Here is a 21,817-nt window from a genome sequence, read left to right on the forward strand (position 1 = left end):
TGCACCAGCTTGCATTCCCACCAACAGTGTAGGAGGGTTCCCCTTTCTCTGCATCCCCGCCAACATCTGTCGTTTCCTGACTTGTTAATTTTAGCCATTCTGACTGGTGTGAGGTGGTATCTCATTGAGGTTTTGATTTGGATTTCCCTGATGCCGAGCGATGTTGAGCACTTTTTCATGTGTCTGTTGGCCATTTGGATGTCTTCTTTGGAAAAATGTCTGTTCATGTCTTCTGCCAATTTCTTGATTTGATTCTTTGTTCTTTGGGTGTTGAGTTTGGTAAGTTCTTTATAGATTTTGGATACTAGCCCTTTATCTGATATGTCATTTGCAAATATCTTCTCCCATTCTGTCGGTTGTCTTTTGGTTTTGTTGACTGTTTCTTTTGCTGTACAAAGCTTTTTATCTTGATGAAGTCCCAATAGTTCATTTTTGCCCTTGCTTCCCTTGCCTTTGGTGATGTTTCTAGGAAGAAGTTGCTGTGGCTGAGGTTGAAGAGGTTGCTGCCTGTGTTCTCCTTTAGGATTTTGATGGACTCCTGTCTCACATTTAGGTCTTTCAACCATTTTGAGTCTATTTTTGTGTGTGGTGTAAGGAAATGGTCCAGGTTCATTCTTCTGCATGTGGCTGTCCAATTTTCCCAACACTATTTGTTGAAGAGACTGTCTTTTTTCCATTGGACATTCTTTCCTGCTTTGTGGAAGATTAGTTGACCATAGAGTCGAGGGTCCATTTCTGGGCTCTCTATTCTGTTCCACTGATCTATGTGTCTGTTTTTGTGCCAGTACCATACTGTCTTGATGATGACAGCTTTGTAATAGAGCTGGAAGTCCGGAATTGTGGTGCTGACAGCTTTGCTTTTCTTTTTCAACATTCCTCTGGCTATTCGGGGTCTTTTCTGGTTCCATACAAATTTTAGGATGATTTGTTCCATTTCTTTGAAAAAAGTGGATGGTATTCTTTTTTTTTTTTTTTAAGATTTTATTTATTTATTCATGAGAGACAGAGAGAGAGAGAGAGAAGCAGAGGGAGAAGCAGGCTCCCAAGGAACAGGGAGCCCGATGCGGGACTCGATCCCAGGACCCTGGGATCATGACCTGAGCCGAAGGCAGATGCTTAACCATCTGAGCCACCCAGGCGCCCAGTGGATGGTATTCTGATGGGGACTGCATTGAATGTGTAGATTGCTCTAGGTAGCATTGACATCTTCACAATATTTGGTCTTCCAATCCATGAGCATGGAACGTTTGTCCATTTCTTTATGTTGTCCTCAATTTGTTTCATGAGTATTTTATAGTTTTCTGAGTACAGATCCTTTGCCTCTTTGGTTAGATTTATTCCTAGGTATCTTATGGTTTTGGGTGCAATTGTAAATGGGATCGACTCCTTAATTTCTCTTTCTTCTGTCTTGTTGGTGTATAGGAATACCACTGATTTCTGTGCATTGATTTTATATCCTGCCACTTTACTGAATTCTGTATGAGTTCTAGCAGTTCTGGGGTGGAGTCTTTTGGGTTTTCCACGTAAAGTATCAAATCATCTGCAAAGAGTGAGAGTTTGACTTCTTCTTTGCCAATTTGGATGACTTTGATTTCTTTTTGTTGTCTGATTGCTGTGGCTAGGACTTCTAATATTATGTTGAGTAGCAGTGGTGATAGTGGACATCCCTGCTGCGTTCCTGACCTTAGAGGGAAAGCTCTCAGTTTTCCTCCATTGAGAATGATATTCGCTGTGGGTTTTTCATAGATGGCTTTTATGATATTGAGGTATGTACCCTCTATCCCTATACTCTGAAGAATTTTGATCAAGAAAGGATGCTGTACTTTGTCAAATGCTTTTTCTGCATCTGTTGAGAGGATCATATGATTCTTGTTCTTTTCTTTTGTTAATGTATTATATCACGTTGATTGATTTGCAGATGTTGAACCAAACTTGCAGCCCAGGGTTAAATCCCACTTGGTCGTGGTGAATAATCCTTTTAATGTACTGTTGGATCCTATTGGCTAGTATTTTGGTGAGAATTTTTGCATCCATGTTCATCAAGGATATTGGTCTGTAATTCTCCTTTTTGATGGGGTCTTTGTCTGGTTTTGGGATCAAGGTAATCGTGGCCTCATAAAACGAGTTTGGAAGTTTTCCTTCCATTTCTATTTTTTGGAACAGTTTCAGAAAAATAGGTATTAATTCTTTAAATGTTTCATAGAACTCCCCTGGTAAGCCATCTGGCCCTGGGCTTTTGTTTGTTGGGAGATTTTTGATGACTGCTTCAATTTCCTTAGTGTTTATAGGTCTGTTCAGGTTTTCTATTTCTTCCTGGTTCAGTTTTGATAGTTGATACATCTCTAGGAATGCATCCATTTCTTCCAGGTTACCTAATTTGCTGGCATAGAGTTGCTCATAATATGTTCTTATAATTGTTTGTATTTCTTTGGTGTTGGTTGTGATCTCTCCTCTTTCATTCATGATTTTATTTATTTGGGTCCTTTCTCTTTTCTTTTTGTTAAGTCTGGCCAGGGGTTTATCAATCTTGTTAATTCTTTCAAAGAACCAGCTCCTAGTTTCGTTGATCTGTTCTACTGTTCTTTTGGTTTCTATTTCATTGATTTCTGCTCTGATCTTTATTATTTCTCTTCTCCTGCTGTGTTTAGGCTTTATTTGCTGTTCTTTCTCCAGCTCCTTTAGATATAGGGTTAGGTTGTGTACTTGAGACCTTTCTTGTTTCTTGAGAAAGGCTTGTATTGCTATATACTTTCCTCTTAGGACTGCCTTTGCTGCATCCCAAAGATTTTGAACAGTTGTGTTTGCATTTTCATTGGTTTCCATGAATTTTTTTAATTCTTCTTTAATTTCCTGGTTCACCCATTCATTATTTAGTAAGATGCTCTTTAGCCTCCATGTATTTGAGTTCTTTCTGACTTTCCTCTTGTGATTGAGTTCTAGTTTCAAAGCATTGTGGTCTGAAAATAGGCAGGGAATGATCCCAATCTTTTGGTACCGGTTGAGACCTGATTTATGACCTAGGATGTGATCGATTCTGGAGAATGTTCCATGTGCACTAGAGAAGAATGTGTATTCCATTGCTTTGGAATGGAATGTTCTGAATATGTCTGTGAAGTCCATTTGGTCCAGTTTGTCATTTAAAGTCTTTATTTCCTTGTTGATCTTTTGCTTAGATGATCTGTCCATTTCAGTGAGGGGGGCGTTAAAGTCCCCCACTATTATTGTATTGTTGTCAACGTGTTTTTTTGCTTTTGTTATTAATTGCCTTATATAATTGGCTGTTCCCATGTTAGGGGTATAGATATTTACAATTGTTAGATCTTCTTGTTGGATAGACCCTTTAAGTAGGATATAGTGTCCTTCTTCATCTCTTATTACAGTCTTTGGTTTAAAATCTAATTTGTCTGATATAAGGATTGCCACCTCAGCTTTCTTTTGGTGTCCATTAGCATGGTAAATGGTTTTCCATCCCCTCACTTTCAATCTGGGAGTGTCTTTGGGTCTAAAATGAGTCTCTTGCAGACAGCATATCGATGGGTCTTGTTTTTTAATCCAATCTCATAGCCTGTGTCTTTTGATTGGGGCATTTAGCCCATTTACATTCAGGGTAACTATTGAAAGATATGAATTTAGTGCCATTGTATTGCCTGTAAGGTGACTATTACTGTATATTGTCTGTGTTCCTTTCTGGTCTATGTTGCTTTTAGGCTCTCTCTTTGCTTAGAGGACCCCTTTCAATATTTCTTTTAGGGCTGGTTTCATGTTTGCAAATTCCTTTAGTTTTTGTTTGTCCTGGAAGCTTTTTATCTCTCCTTCTATTTTCAATGACAGCCTAGCTGGATATAGTATTCTTGGCTGCATATTTTTCTCATTTAGTGCTCTGAATATATCATGCCAGTCCTTTCTGGCCTGCCAGGTCTCTGTGGATAGGTCTGTTGCCAGTCTAATGTTTCTACCATTGTAGGTTACATATCTCTTCTCCCAAGCCGCTTTCAGGACTTTCTCTTTGTCTCTGAGACTCGTAAGTTTTACTATTAGATGTCGGGGTGTTGACCTATTTTTACTGATTTTGAGAGGGGATCTCTGTGCTTCCTGGATTTTGATGCCTGTTTCCTTCCCCAAATTAGGGAAGTTCTCTGCTATTATTTGCTCCAATATACCTTCTGCCCCTCTCTCTCTTTCTTCTTCTTCTGGGATCCCAATTATTCTAATGTTGTTTCGTCTTATGGTATCACTTATCTCTCGAATTCTGCCCTCGTGATCCAGTAGTTGTTTATCTCTCTTTTTCTCAGCTTCTTTATTTTCCATCATTTGGTCTTCTATATCACTGATTCTCTCTTCTGCCTCATTTATCCTAGCAGTTAGCACCCCCATTTTTTATTGCACCTCATTAGTAGCCTTTTTGATTTTGAGTTGGTTAGATTTTAGTTCTTTTATTTCTCCAGAAAGGGTTTCTCTAATAACTTCCATGCTTTTTTCAAGCCCAGCTAGTATCTTTAAAGTGATGATTCTGAACTCTAGATCCGACATCGTACTAATGTCCGTATTGAGTAGGTCCCTGGCAGTCGGTACTACCTCTTGTTCTTTTTGTTGAGATGATTTTTTCCGTCTTGTCATTTTGTCCAGAGGAGAATAGATTAATGAGAGAACAAAATGCTAACAGGGTAACAATGTCCCCAGAAAATATACTCTAAACAAATCAGAAAAGACCTGAAGCCGGGGGAAAAGAAAGGGAAAGAAAGAAAAAAGAAAAAGAAAAAAAAAAGAAGAAAAAGATAAAAACAAACAAAAACAGAACAAAACAAAAAAAACAGATTATGATCAAATATGATCAGGCTGGTGCATAGATCAGTACCACATACTAGATTTTGGGTGTATTTTGGTCTGTTAGAAGAAAGTGCCTCCCAAAATTTTAAAGAAAGAAAAACTTATATATGTACAAAAATAATGGTTGATATGATAAGGGATGGAATATGACTGTAAAGATGAAAATTATAAAAAATTTTATAAAAGGAATTGACAAGAAGTTGTTTGAAAAAAGAAAGAAGAGGATTTAAAAAAAAAAAGAAGAAAAAGGGAGAGAATGTGATCAGGCAGGAGAGTAGAACAAAACCATACACTAGAGATTTAGGGTGTATTTTGATCTGTTAGAAGAAACTATCTCAAAATTTTGAAGAGAGAACAACTTATATATATATGCCAAAAATAAGGGTAACTACTATGAAGGGATAGAATATGACTCTAAAAATGAAAAATAAAAATGTTTTTTAAAAAAGGGATTGATAAGATGTTGGTTGAAAAAGGGAAAAAGAAAAATTCAAAAAAAAAAAGTTAAAAAAAAAATTAACTTTGAAAGACTGAAGAATCATGGTAAAAAAGCCATGGATTCTTTGTGTAGTATTCCCCTAGCACTGGAGTTCTGCCGTTCTCATTGATCGGTAAACTTGGTCTTGGCTGGCTGTTCTCGCTGATCTGGGGGAGGGGCCTGTTGCCGTGGTTCCCAAATGTCTTTGCCGGAGGTGGAAATGCCCCGCCCTTGCCGGGTCCGGGCTAAGTAATCTGCTCGGGTTTGCTCTCAGGAGCCTTTGTTCCCTGAAAGCTTTCCCTACAGCTTTGGAGGCGGAGAGTGAAAATGGCAGCCTCCCAATCTCTGCCCTGGAGGAGCCGAGAACTCGGGGCCCCGCTTCTCAGTGCGCCCCCAGAGAAAAGCAGTCATTCACTCCTGTCTCCCTGGTCTCCGGCTGCACTCTGTGCTCACCCGGCCTGTGACCGCGCGTTTCTCTCTCTGGCACCCGACCCCGCGCGGAGTCTCCAAACCCAGCAGATCCCTGCGGTGCACTCCCGCTCCACTCCTCCCGGGGGAGGGAGGGGAGTCTCCCCGGATCTGCCGCTTGTTGGGTCCCTGCTGGAGGAGCAGTGGCCCGACTGTGCCGCGGATCACGGTTTATGGCAACCCCGAGTTGAGAGCCCGTGCCTCGGCTCCATCTCTGCAGCCGGCTTCCCCGCTCCGATACCTGGGAGCTCTGCCGCACTCAGGCACCCCGTCTTTCTGTGACCCCGAGGGTCCTGAGACCACACTGTCCTACGAAGTTTCCACCCCCCCCTTAGCCACTGGAGCGACGTCCCTCAGTGGAGCCGACTTCTAAAAGTTCCGATTTTGTGCTCTGCTGCTCTATCACTTGCCAGAAGCGGCTGACAGAGGCTCCTCCCCCGCCGTCTATCCTCCCGAATATCGCCTCGGATTCACTTCTCCGCACGTCCTACCTTCCAGAAAGTGGTTGCTTTTCTGTTCAGAGAGTTGTTGCTATTCTTTTCTTCGATCTCCTGTTGAGTTTGTAGGTGTTCAGAATTCCTATATGTTATGTCTGATTTATGTCTATGCCACTCTGAGTGAATTTTAGATAGTAATAGGAAAAGTGGAAATGACTCAATATTTATGTGGAAATTTTCTTCCCAAATATAGCAGTAAACAAAAGAAATTCTCCTTTCAGTTAACACCCACTCTGAGCCAGAATTGTGATAGTTATCCAGTTGAATTCCTGAGACCAGACGAAATCCAGGTCTCCTACTCCGCCGTCTTGCTCTTCCCTATAGAGCTTTTTTAAAAACACTTCAACTTCCTTAGCTTTCATTTCTACAAAGTCTGTTTCCTTTTTTGTGGATACAGAATTCTCAAAGAGCTGAGGATACTTTTAAAAGTTTGTTTTATTTATTTTATCTGTCTCTTTTTTGTTGTTGTTCTCTTTTTATGGTTATTAGTTGTTTGCTTTCATGAAGTTTCTTGGTTTTGGTTTTCCTGAAATTATTGGTAATTCTTTTGTTTTCTGAAAATTTTATATTCAAGTAACCCTGTCTACTAGAATATGGCTTCTAGTTATGTTTATGATAAGCTCTTTAGTGATTTGGGGTAGAAATACTTCAAATTATGTAACTACTTACAGATTTCTTTCCTATTTTCAAAAATAACTATAGATTTATTATTTTAAATATAGATATTTTTAGATATAGTGATATTATTTTGTGACATTTTAGACAAAATAGCAGCTAGATCTATGTATTCCTTTCTCCATATTGATCCAATTCTCTTTTAAGTATTTTGAAATTGTTAAAGATTATTATATTCCCTTTCATACTATATTCATGGGTAGATATAGGTATAGATATAGTTAGACATATAAGTAGATATTATTTTTCTTTTCTTTTATGGTAACTTAGGCATATGAAGAGATAGAATTGTATATTCATCCTGCCATATTGATCTAATCCTCTCAGTATTTTATTAACTGTTAAAATAATGATTACCCAATTTACTCATCTGGATCACCAGCTCTTAAAAGTACATGTTGAATCTTTTTGTTTTCCATATATGCTTTGTACATGACATCTGTTTGATAAACTTCTGCTGAATTAAAATGAGTTAAATTGAATAAAGTTCCTTAAGCACCAAAAATTTTGTTTATTACATCTAGGCCAAGCATGAATCTCCAGAGGGACAGAGAGAATCATAACTTTTCTTAAATAACAAGATGGTGAAATCAATCAAATAATAGTTCACTGAATCAGGTAACCAATTTCTGTGATTTTTTTAAATGTGTGAATCAACAATTTGATCAGCTGAAATAATACAATATTTCAGTAAAAGGGTAGTATTTTCATACATGAATCAGATTGTCCTAAGTTCTTTAATTTTACTCACAAGTCTTTCTCACTAAAAGAAAATATAAATCACTAAAGTTATGTCTCAGTTTGTAATTATTTGGACTCTTTCTATTGGATCCAGGCAGTAGTACTCTTTCATGGGTGAAAAGAGAAAAAATTAAAAATAAGACTTTCTATTTTTTCCTATATGTTATGTCTGATTTATGTCTATGCCACTCTGAGTGAATTTTAGATAGTAATAGGAAAAGTGGAAGTGACTCTCAATATTTATGTGGAAATTTTCTTCCCAAATATAGCAGTAAACAAAAGAAATTCTCCTTTCGGTTAACACCCACTCTGAGCTAGAATTGTGATAGTCAGTAAGTCTCTGTGTATATCCTCACTGTGTAGATGAAGCTATTAAAGTTTGGAAAGATTTCCTTCACATTTATTAAGATGGCTAGTATTAAAAACAAACAATCAAACAAACCAAAAAGAAAATAACAAGTATTAACAAGGATGTAGAGAAATCAGAACTCTTGTTCGTTGCTGGTGGGAATGAAAGTGGTGCGGCCACTTTGTAAAACAGTATAGTGGTTTCTTAAAAAATTAAAAATAGAATTATCATATGATCGAGCAACTCTACTTTGGAGTGCATAGCCAAAATAATTAAAAACAGACACTCAAACAGTTACTTGTATACTCATGTTTATAACAGCATTATTCATAATAGCCAAAGGTGGATGCAACCCAAGTATCTATCAACAGAGGAATGGATAAACAAAATGTGGTATATACATACAGTGGAATATGAGTCAGCCTTAAAAAAAAGCAAAAGAAATTCTGACACAAGCTATAAAGTGGATGAATGTTGAGGACAGTATGCTAGGTGAAATAAGCTAGTCACAAAAATATAAATACTGTATGATTCCATTAATATGAGTTAATTCAGAGTGACAAAAAGTAGACCCATGTTTGCCAGGGGCTGAGAGGAGGAGGGAATGGATTGTTGTTTAACAGGTATAGAGTTTCAGTTGGGAAAGTCAAAGAAGTTCTGGAGGTGGATAGTGGGGATAGTTGTAAAACAATGTGAATGTACTTAATATCACAGAACTGTACACTTAAAAATGGTTAAAATGGTAAATGTTATGTATATTTCACCACACACATACTCAGAAAGGTTAAATAAAATTCCTAAATTTCTGCTACTGGTAAATGGTAAGGTGAGAATTCCAACCGAGGCATGTCTTCATTCATTCAATCAGCAAACTACTGTGTTCCTAGTATATGCCAGACACTAGGCTAGTGTTGTTCACAAAGTGTGAAAGAGAGATCCCTGCCCACTTGGAACTTACATTCAAATTGGAAGGGAAAGACAATAAGTCAAAAATAATTAAAGTATAAATTTTGTGGTATCTGAGAAGGTGATGAGAGCTACTGGTAAAAGGAAAATTGCAACAAGGTGGGAGGAATTGGGTCTGGCAGTATAACTAACTTCTAAACTCAGGCTTCATCCACAGACCTATGTTGTCTGTCAAGATATAGTATTTCAGAAAAAAATATGGAAGTTTTCTTTATTTTGGATGTGTTTTTGTTTTGTCTGTTTTCCCATTTCCTGTAAGTACTTTATTAAGAAAGTAAAAATAAGGCATGTTTTATTTCTCTTCAGAATCAGAATAGAGCTCTTTAGAACAATGCATTGAAATAATATTTCTCTTGTAAGAAAACCTCAGTGTGTAGGTTATTGTCCCTCTTACAAACCTAGGAAATAAAAGACATGTGGAGCTTGGAGAAGACTCATACACTGTAAATGGGAAAAATGTTCTTGAACAATACAAGAATTCTCAAACTTCCAAATGTGGATAGCAATACATCTGTATGAACATCCTAGATCTGGATTTTGCCAGTTGTGGATTTTGTCAATTGTGTGGCCTTTAGCAAGCCAGACTTTCTTCTAAGCAAAACGGGAATAAAAATATCCACTGTATTCATTTTACAGGGCTACTGTAATAATCAAATAACATAATATTAGAGAACCAGTTTGTTATTTGTCAAACACTACATAAAGATGACTTAGGCAGTGGTAATAATATTATTACAATATATGCTTTACTTTTGGGCGCCTGGGTGGCTCAGTCGTTAAGCGTCTGCCTTCGGCTCAGGTCGTGATCCCAGGGTCCTGGGATCGAGGCCCGCATCGGGCTCCCTGCTCGGCAGGAAGCCTGCTTCTCGCTCTCCCACTCCCCCTGCTTGTGTTCCCTCTCTAGCTCTCTCTCTCTCTGTCAAATAAATAAATAAAAAAAAATCTTAAAAAAAAAAAAATATATATATATGCTTTACTTTTCACTGAATATGAAGAGCTGATTTTGGAAGACCCACAGTTGCTCTAAATGCAAACCAAGGCCTTAAACACTCACATCGCAAAGGAAAGAAGGAAGAATCAACTTCTTCCTAACCAAGTGTCATTGGAAGTGCCATAGCTCTAACTTCATAGGATCTCTTTGGTGCGGAGTGAGGGATTGCTAATGGAAGCATCGAAATCACAAAAGTCCTTACAACCAGCCATTTTATTCAGATTGTATGAAGCTTTCTTGATTTTAGCATTTTTTTTTTCTCTCCTAGGGAAATAATTCTTCCCTTTTCATATTTATAAGAGTGTGAGTTCAATAAGTGGTGAAAATCTGGAGACCAAAAAAAAAAAAAAAAGAAAAGAAAAAGAAAGAAAGAAACCAATGCATAATTTACAGTTCAGTGTGTCCATCTACTGCCAGTATAACAGAGCTCTAATTTACTCACCAAATGAAAATGCTTAAGTTAAATAGGAATTAGGTCACTCATTGGTGTGTAAGTATACATATGCACTGGGGCACTGGTCCCACACTGGAACCAAATGTGGCTATCCTAGAGAGAAGTGACTGCTCATGTGCAAGACTGAGAACTCAATTCATGATGCAGCTTTTAAAAAATATTAATGCAATATTTATGTGTGTGTGTGTATCTATACCTATCTATATATATATATTGTACCTATTATACCATATTGTAATGACATATGTTGTTGTTGGATAACTCCTGGAAGACAAAGTCCCTAATATTTACTGCAACTCTTGGCATGTGGATGGTAGAGTATCACAGCTCTTATCTTCTGCAGAATTCAGTGCTGAAAGTCTGAGTGGTCAGTGGTTTGTAGTATGACCCAGGGAATGCCTGATTGCAAAGGATATTTGCTCAGAAGAGAATTTGAGAAAGGCTTAGAGGATGCCTAGCCCCAGCCAAGAAGACAAAGGTTCAGGGCATGGCTTAGCCCTCCTAAGTGTACTAGAGCACTACCTCATTTCCGTATTGGTTTTTGATCTAGAAAACTCTTAGTTGTGTGTACCACAAATCAGAAACCAATATCGGTGGAAGGAAAGCTCAAACTTAAAGTCCTATATATTGAGATGTCACAAATACGACAGGGAAAGCAAAGTGAGAACAAGTTGAAATAGAATGAAGCAGGGAAATAACTGGGGATGAAAGAATAACACACTGCAAGCAAGGACAGAGATTTGGACATGTGTGCTGGCCATGCTCTATGGGTGAAAGTCTCTGGAGAGTTTCCACAGTCATCCTTAGAGCCTTCCTCTTTATTTGCCCCAGGTCATTCTTCCCACTCTGCTTCAGATCCTCTTGCCCTCATTTGTTTTCCCTTCTTTTCCAGATTATCCCTTTCTGATTAGCCCTTTACAAGGTTGACTTGGATGGAAAGTCTGTCCAGATCAAATGAGGTTCACCTCAAGACATGGCCTTCTGTATTTTTCTCCTTACATCTAAGCCCTAATAGCTACTGGCAAATGATATCCCTCGTCTTCAACTATTCTAAATTCCAAGGACATAAGAGCCCCAGTAGAGTACTCTGGATCCCCTAATTCTAGTTATTTGGGAAAATTGACATCTTAAGAATTTTTTTTTTAAATTACATGTGTATGTTTAGCTCTTCATGCACAGTTTAGTTCATGGGAAAAACAAGTAACTTTGATAAACTCTATTTCAGGTATGATGAGTTTGGTGTAAGTATATGAGACTGCCCTGTAGCAGATCAGTTTATGGGTCTAGAGTCACACGAAAGGTTGGGCAGAAGACATCAATTTAGGAACTATCAGATCCCGGGTTTTATTTCCTGCTAAACTTCCCACATACTTTCAGTTATCATTACAATATACAGATGTAATCACGTCATTGCCTATATACAAAAATCTTCAATGAATCCCTAGAATATGAAAAATAGAATTTTAATACTTCAACATGGGCATCAAACACCAAAATTTGACCCTTTATAGACTTTTCCATCTAATTTCTCCACCACTGGCTTTCCACAAACATGCTTGGCAATATCCCAATTTCAGACCTTCCTTTAAGTTGTTTTCTCTCTTAAGATTGCATTTTCTCCTAATATCCAACTTCTGAAGTCTAGTCTCTTCATCGAGGCCCCTTAAAATTTTTGTTCTTCTAATAAGAAAGAAATTTCTTCTGCACAATATTTTTTTTAAGATTTTATTTATTTATTTGAGAGAGAGAGAGAGAGCAAGCAAGAGAGCAAGAGCAGGGGGAGGGAGAAGCAGACTCCCTGCTGAGCAGTGAGCCTGATGCGGGGCTTGATCCCTGGACCCTAAGATCATGACCTGAGCCAAAGGCAGCTGCTTAACTGACTAAGCTACCCAGGCGCCCCACACAAAATTTTTAATAATAAAATTTTTATTTATCATGAAGCTGTTTGCCAAAAAAATTGTTCCTCTATTTTATCAACACATCTATTTACCAACTTATGTCTGAACATTTTTATTCAATCTCAAGAAGTCAGAATAGCATATTTAAGATAGATTCTGTGCTGTTTGGTGATTTTCAAATTTTCCAAAGGAAAAGATCTGGCTCCCCTAAGAAGTCTTTTATTCCTGTCAGGTAATTAATCTTCATGAAGAAGAGGCTTTGAATGAGAAATTGGAGATGAGCATGGAAAGTATACAGTTATAAGTTTTATGGTAGAGTGTACCCACCAGAGCTAAGCTGAGGGAAAGTAAGTTACATTTCATGTTCATAAAATTATAGGGGACAATTAAATAGATCATTAACTAATTAATTTAAAAGATGACTCCAGGGACCTGAACTGTTCTTGGGGACAGAAGAGTGGAAGTGGTTATGGATACCTCAGAATTGTAAAGGAAAAAAATACTTTTGTAAACAACAAAACCAAAAACCAAAAACAAATGTAGCCTATTCAATAGCATGGGATTGTGATAGAATAAGCTATGTTTAGAGAATAACCAGCATTTTGGTACAGTGGAAGTATCATGGGCATAAGTTAGGTCGAGATTAGAGTTTGAGTGAATTTGTAGACCATACTAAGATGTTTGGATAATTTTGATCACAGGATTTTGCCTGGTGTTACATTGTATCATATGCTTACTTCCACTTCATTTAAATTTTTCATAAATACTATTTTAATGATTATATGTTCTGTAAAATTATTATATCATGATTTGTTTAAGGATAACTTGGATATTGGGTATTTAGGTATTTTTGTTTTGTTTTGTTTTGTTTTTCACTATCACAAACATCACAACAGTAAACACCATTGTAAACTTTGCTTGTGATAATCCATCTCTGATTATTTCCTAGTAAAGGTACTTCTGAGGTAAGACTAGAAACATATTACATTCAAAGAAGCCAGACATAAGCATGGCCCTATTCCAGGTGTTCATCTTTTCTTAGATTAGAAAAATGTTGGGTTGTTACAACAGCCTATTAATTAAACTCCTGCTTCCAGTCTTGCACCCCTCCAATCCATTCCCTACATTAAGCCAAAGTAAACTTCCCAAAATATAAATCAGGTCCCATCCTCCCTACTAAACTTTATGCAAGGGTTCCTTAATGTGTCATGTATAAACTATTCAAATTCAAGAGCATTTTAAGACTTTTAATACATATTACCAAATTGCTTGCCGGAAGGTTGCGGTAACTCATACTCAAACAAGCAGTGTACAAAGAATGGATCTTATCATGCCTTCACTAACATATGGTATTCTCATTTGTCACATATGCTGTAATGATCTATTATTGTCTGTCTCTTCCATTAATTTATTAATTAGTTACAATCAGGAATTCTGTCCTATTCATCTTTGGATCACAAAGCCCAGTGCAGTGTTAGTGAACAATGAGTGAATTAATACTACCTAACAAAAGTACTTCATCTGTATGTAGAAATTAAGATCCTTTTATCCTTTGCTCTGCTGAGATTTAGGGAGAGACAGGGTCAAGGCCAGAAGTTGAGGGTTCAAACAACGGTTGAAGTATCAGACATGTAGCCAAAGATCAAAGTAAGTAATACAAAAGCCATTAGTTCAGGACATCTGACAAAAGTCAATCTCTTATGGATGATTCCATTCTTCTTTTAGATGCTCCAACATACATGCTGTTTATTAAGTAATATGTAGTTATTTTGACTAAAAAAACCCAAGGTGAGGAGATCAGGTGATATAGCCCCACTTCAGTTATGTTCACATGAGGAAAGTCTTCCTATTGGAACTAAGAGATACGAGTTTCATATGCAAGGCAGGCAGTGTGCAGGGGAGGGTCATTCACTTCCATGAGAAGCCTGGGTATGAATCCTTCCTAGAGCAGTGGGACTTTCAAACTTTAATATGTATATAAATCACTGGGGAATCCTGTTAAAATACTAGATTCTGATTCAGAAAACCTGGCTGGAGTCTGGTATTCTGCATTTCGAACAAGCTTCCAGGTGATGCTTGTGTTGCTGATACATGGACTACGCTTTGAGTAGGAAGGCTCTAACATATTTTCTCCTTCTTCATCTGCTTAATGAGAATTTTACTACTTACCTCAAAATATTGTTGCGAGACTTAGATATCAAAAATTTAGGCAATGTAACTGGTTATATAAATACCTCATTGATACTCTTTGTAGAGTTATCATTTCATCATTTCCAGTGGGTCTCAAACTTGGCTAGACATTAGAATCACCTGGGGAGTTTTTTAAACATACTGATGCCAGGGCCTCCTTCAGACCAGTTAAACCAAAATCTCTTGGGATAGAGACCAGGCATGATTATTTTTATAAAGCTTCGTAAGTAATTTTTTTTTTTGGACAATCTGAGGTAAGCCAATGACACACATCTTTATCAACTTTCCAACTGTCTCCAAAGCTATGAGAAAATTTTAGTTATTTGTGTAGCTAGGTCTCAGGGTTGTTATAATCTTCTAATATAAGGTAACTATGTGCTGATGAATTGAGGGAGCATCTGAATTCTGAGAATGGGGCTCCAGACCCTCCTTTTGCATATCAGGTACTTTGAAGAGGTATAGGGAAGCACCTCATGGGGATCCACTCTTTGGGCGTCTGATAGGGATCTCCAACTCAGCAGAGCATCAGAAATCAGACTCACCTCTAGGGCTGTGCACATATATGGATTCTCAGACCCCACCAGTCGGTAGACAGAGCTCTGACATCTGGCTGTTATTTTAATTTTAACTCCTTTAAAATGTTTCTTAGGGATTCTGATGCCACTAAGTTTGAAATCACAACATAAATACATGCTAGAGAAAGTGAAATTCATCTAATATGTCCTATGATAATACCTCTAATAGTGAACAAAGTCTAGCTGTATCTTTAATATCACAAATAATAGTCATTTCACTGAAAAAAAAAAACCAAGCTGTCTATTTGGTCTCAAATAGACAAAATACAATAATTAACAGATTTATCACTTTTACTTAATTTGGAGGGTTCTGCCAGCAGTGCTATGACCACAGTTCAGGCTCTGAGAGACACTTAAACCTTTCTTGATTGTGACTTTAGCTTTGCTGTGCCTTGAACTTCTCAGCTTGTATATGTATTGATAGGCCTCATAGAAAAAGGCTCAAAAAGTGTTCTGTTATGTTTTAACTATAAAGTACCCTTTAAAGAACTTTCTCTTTTATGGGAAAATCCAATTGAAGTGTCTCATGATGATCAAACACAATTATTTACAGAGGAGTATATTGCTTCAGAAAGTATAAACTACCAAAGACAGGGTCCTTGACCTGAGAAGCTTAAGCTTTAAGATAGGGGTAAACACAAGTAAGATAACAGTAAAACAGCATTGGTCTCAAGGTTGTAGAGGGATCAACCTGGAGACCATGGGCAAGCTGAGTGACATTATTCACTTCCAGTGCCTCATGAAGTACGCTGACTTCTAGAAAACCTATAGTAACTTTGAGACACAATAGTGGAGAATTTGAGGTTTTAGTGTCAGGCTTTCATAGGGAAAGTTGACAACAAAATAGTCCCTTCAAAGTGTGGTTTTAGCTTCAGTTAACATTCTACAGATGAGATTTATCACTATCTAGGCCAGTGCTAATTTGGTTTTGAAGATCTTATGAGTGGATTGTTTTGTGATGCCAAGACTTTTTCATAGGTCCATTTAATGTCCAGTGTTTTCTTTGTTAGATTAAGAGATTTATATTATATTTATTTATTTTTTACTAAAGCAGCCCAATATAATGTATTAAATAAATATGATAGAAGTTAATCAAATGCTTATCAGTCTCAATTTCATCTGCAATTAGTCTTTCTGAGTATTTTGGCTTTGGCTCCATAACATTAGTATAAGAAGGAAAATATAGTCAAATCCCAATGTGATATTTGGTCATTAATAGTTTAATGTGTGTTTATTTTTCCTTCCAGATTTTTATTTCAGAAAATAAATCCTAGATTATGTTCTCAAAGGAATTAGAACTATTTCTGTGTATCTATTCCTTAAAACCCTCTAGGCCTTTCTCCCCCCTCCTTGTGGTTCTTATAAAGGTTTAACAACTGGCAGCCCTGGAATCTGATGACCTCTTTCTTTCCTTTGACTAGATAAGGTAGCACAGCTGCTAGTAAGTTTTCCCACAGACTCTGCCAATGGTGCTTGTGGGGGGGGGTGTCCTTCTGTGGACGGAGAGGTAATTCGATCTTCACACGGATCAGACCTGAGCTTTGTCAGAGTTGAGACTGTGTGCTATATTAAATTACATTCAGTGTTTTCTGTTCTACTCCTTGAACTACTGTTCACAGAGACCACCCAACCTACAGCACTTTCTTGAGCCCATGGGGAACCCAGTTATAACTGTCCACATGGCCATTCAGCCAGCAGGCTGTCTGGAGCTGGCTTCTTTAGAACCCACTGATAATGTTTCTGGCAGAACAATTTCACATCTCCAGTGAAATCTCATCACATAAGGAAAGTTAATAATCTTTGGTGAGAAATGACTTGTGCTATGAACCTGCAGAGCAGGAAATTGAGAAGCAGTCAGGCAAAGTTTAGAGATGAGCAGTTTGGTTTTGGTGCATTGCCTTTCCTTAGCTGGCCCTAACTATAAGCCATTCTGTGTCTGTATTTGTAGCTTCTTGTGCCCCCACCCTTATCCCCTAGTTCACTGATTTTCAAACTCTAGTGTGTACCAGACTCAGATTCCAGGGCCTCCATAGAGATCCTAGAATCCATGGAGAGATTCTGATTCAGAAGCCTGGTGCTACATGTTTAACAAACACCAGGTGCTTATGACTCAAATGATCTAAGGATTGCACTTTGACAAAGGCATTAGTAACAAAATGCTCTCAATCAATCCTCTTCCCACATATCAAGAAGAGTATATACATCATAGTTTATTTATATTTTACTGTGAATTAATGTGTGATCTTACTCTCAAAAAACTTAAATTTTATTGGGAGCTGTAGAGAAAAAAACCTATTCCAAGATAGGTATACAAAAACAGTAATACAGTTGACCATAATCTACTATTGACTGAAAGCTTTACTGATATCATTAACAGTTCAACACATATTTTGTATATGTATTATGTACTATATTCTTACAATAAGGTAAGCAAGAGAAAGAAAATGTTACTAATAAAATCACAAGTAAGAGAAATTCGTTTACAGTACTATACTGTATTCATAAAAAATGTGTATAAGTGGACCTGCGTTGTTCACACCCATGCTGTTCAAGAGTCAACTTATAGACTGTAAATGCTGGATAAATTAACAAAAGGGGCACTTACTATTATCAGCTGTGGTCATAGAAATCTTCCTAATATTTTAATTTCTTCATTTTTGGAAAAGTTACTTTTGAAACAGAAAATTTTAAGTGGGAGGGAACCAGTGATTTTTGCCTACAATCCCAGCCAATGGTAGAAATGAGTTTGTTAATGGCTTAATTTATGAATAGAATACATTAAGTACATGTTATGTGAAAGACATTTTTGTTGTTGTTGTTCTTGAAGTCTCTTCATATCTACTCTGGTCAGAAATTAAGTGTTCATCATTCTTAAATTTCCCTAAAGCAATAGAACATGTCCAGTATATTTGAAGAGGAAAAAGACATCCTCTAAAATTAAGCTCAAGGAAAATACTGGGGCTCTTTGAAAGTCAATTCACTCTTATAAAATCTAATGAGGGATTTAAAGACATTTTAATATGGCTCAATTTATTACACTAGCAACAACTGGTACTGCTACTGCTACTTTTGCTAGGGGTTTTTTAGGTACCGAAATATAAAAATGTACAATGGCACAATTTTACTTAAATCAAAATAGAGTAGTAGAAAGATTCCAAGGCTGTGAGTCAGGTGACATAGCTTCTAATATCAAGACTGGAATTCACTAGCTGTATGACCTTGAATAAATAAATTAATTTTTCTGTATCCCAGTCTTCTGTAAAATAGAGCTAATAATATTTATTTGTTCTATCTTAAAGATTTATTAGGAAGGTAAATAAATGTAATAGTAACAATCTTTGCATATTAAGTAATGTGTTTGAATATAAGATATGATTTTTTAAATATGTACATCCAGGTACGTATATATACACATATATTTTTCCCCCCTGCAAATCCACAAAGTAAGCTATGTGATAGAATTAAGTATCTTGCAATGAGGCTTTGTACTCTGTGGTTCTCTTGGGTGTACTTTTCTCTTATCCTCTGTTCTCATCCTTGGAAATGCAAGAAGGAGGTTCACAATCCTAAACCAAATTAGTATCAGCTTAACTGGGTTTCTATAAATGCTATAATAAAGTTAAGATATACAATTACATTACAGCAATGATGATTAATAAGTGAAATTGTTATCAAGGGCTTTACTATTTTCTAGTGAGTTCTTGATATTAAATGACAATGTCAAGTTTTAATCAAATAATAAGAAAAGTTAAAATTTAAAAAGTACTATTTTATTTGCATAAACATATTTCCTTGAGATATCTCTCGAAAGAGAATGCTTCAAGTTCATGAACCTGGGATTTCTGTCACAAATCAAAGGATCTGTGTTATTAGCAATGCCATTTCTAGTTGGGTCAGGGAATTTTAAACTAAGATACAGACTTTGTTGCTTTTTTTTCTTTCTAATACTGAACAACTACTATGTGCAAGACACCATGCTTGAGAATGTAGGAGATATAAAAATATTTAAGTGGTGTTATGAGTGAAAGTACCTTGAGTGAAACACCAATAAAGAGAAATGGGAGGTCAAAAGAGTGGAGTCTCTTCAGAAACTTGGAAGGATCAGCTGTTGTTTCAAAGATGCGAATTTGAACTAATTTAGAAAAGAGGCTTCAGACACATGAGGAAGGAAGAAAGGGCATGCCAAGTAGAGAGAATATTAGAAGCAAATACATAGCAAAGGAATAGTGAAGAGATATATTAAAAAACAACAACAACAACAAACAATCCATTTTACCCATTTTCATTCAAATTTCAAAGCAGGGAAAGAACCCCTGTTTTTTAATTTGCTAATCACTCACTGCTATGATCTGAATGTTTCTGTAACCACCAAAATTTTTAAATTAAAATCCTAACCCCCAATATGATGGTATTAGGAGGTGGGGCCTTTGGGAGGTGATTAGGTCATGAGAATGGAGCCCTAGTGAATGGGATTAGTCTCCTTATAAAAGAGACCCCACAGAGCTCCTTTGCTCCTTTTACCATGTGAGGACACTGAAAATATGCTGTCTATGAACCAGGAAGCGAGACTTCACCACATACCAAATCTGCTCGTGCCTTATCTTGGCCTTCCCAGCCTCCAGAACTGTGAAAAATAAGTTTGTTGTTTATAAACCACCCAGTCTAAGGTATTTTGTTATAGCAGACTGAATGAACTAAGACATTCACATTTATAATATTCAGGAAAAAAATTTTGTCTAATTAAAAGTCAGGGGAAAAATATTTACTCTACATTTTAAATCTGTTTCAAATAAAACAGTTTTGTTGTAAATATTCAATTTGAGCTATTTAAGAAAACAGTCTCCCAGCTGTTAGAGACACCATAATAGAACACACACCAGAAGTTGCTGGAGCTGCTTTCTATCCTGACCTTACTGTATGAATCTGGGCAGGTCACTTAACTTTGCTGAGTCTCATTTTCCTGAGGTGTGTGGGGTTGTAACGGAAATTAAACTAAATGGTCTCTAGGATCCATCCCAGCACTAAATATTTACAAATTCTTATTTCCAGCGTTGGGAGTTATTCATACCTTTTAATGTTTAGTTTCTTTTTTTTCCCTCCAGAATCACTGATGCCAGTCCCCCTAACTTTTTCTTCCCCCCCACCCCAAAACCACACATTTCTCCATTGCTTACTAGTATTAGAAATATTATGAAACTGAATTAGGTAGGCTAGATATCATCTACAAGAAATCCTAGGTTTACCAAAGAAAGACGTAAAATGAGTAGTTATCACTTTGGGGCATTTGCACATATAAGTTATTCATGTCATATGAGATCTTAGGTGCTCTGAAGGTGGGCTTATTTGGATAGGAGTCTCTCCATACTCAGAAAGAGATGCTGAGAACATCCTCTTGTTTTCTAACAGAAGACCAAAGACCCTAAAGTCTTGAAATTGATTCATATTTCAGACTACAGATAATGTTGAAGAACTAGGAATAAGGAAAGGTATAAATACATTAATAAATTGCTAATATATAGTAAAGCTTATAATGTACTAGGCATTGTACCAAACAAATTTGTTCTCATTTAATTCTCTTAATGACTGTATGAGGTAGATATTATTATCAGTCCCATTTTGCTAATGTGGAAACTGAGAGTTGAAGAGCCTCAGATAAATTGCCTGAGAGTAAACATTGGCAGAGCCAGGATGCAAGACTAACTCTAGATTTCTTCTCTTTATTGCTTTACCATAATCCCCTGTATCATTTAATTTGATAGCAAATGGGGACCACGAAGTATGCTTGCTTGTTAGCTAGACAGTTCTTTTGCTTCATGATTGGTCTCATAATATGCTTTACTTATATTATTTTTTTAAAATGTATGTATTTATTTGAGAGAGAGTACACATGTGTGTATGTGTGTGAGCAGGGGAGGGACAGAAGGAGAGAGAGAGGGAGAGGAAGAGGATCCTGAGTTCGACTCCCTGCTGAGTGGGGAGCCTGACAGGAGGCTCCATCCCAGGACCCTGAGATCATGACCTGAGCTGAAACCAAGAGTCAGATGTTTAACCAACTGAGCCACCCAGGGCCCCTTACTTACACTATTAAAAGAAGAAAATAAGGTATTTGAAATGTTTAACCCCAGTCAAGAAATAACCTTAATGACTAAACCAACATATTTCTGTTCTTGCCCTTTTCTTTCTATTTTTACTCACTATGGCATCATTCCATTGCACACCTAACCCCCAAAATTAGCAATCTCTATAGGTAGTAGAATTAACTGTGGCTTCTAAACAAGCTCAATGTTTATAGAGTGAAATGTCCCCATCCAAGAGACTTTTCACTTGCTTAAACCTATTATATAAGCTGCCATGTTTTCTTTCAACAGTTTAACAAATATTGTCTTTTATTGGCTGGAAAAAGAAAGTGGCCAAAAGCATTTACACTTTTTTACCTTGTAATTTTTGAAAGTTTGAGCACTAAATGCGATAAGATGCTTTGGAATCTTTGATATCATTTCTTCCTTTGGAGCACATGTGGTAGAGCAACAAGACAGGGTATTATTTCCTTGCTGGAATCACATAGAGCCTAGTCAGCCAAGGCAATTTCACAGTGCCTGACCAAAACACCTTGGCTGCTGCCCCCACACATGTGGGAGATGTTTTTGGCTGAGGACGATGGCTTGAGTCAGTGATTGCTGAATGCCCTGTATTTGGCATTCTACTTTT

This window comes from Phoca vitulina, unplaced genomic scaffold (assembly GCF_004348235.1).
Source record: "Phoca vitulina isolate PV1807 unplaced genomic scaffold, GSC_HSeal_1.0 scaffold9, whole genome shotgun sequence".
Lineage (NCBI taxonomy): Eukaryota > Metazoa > Chordata > Mammalia > Carnivora > Phocidae > Phoca > Phoca vitulina.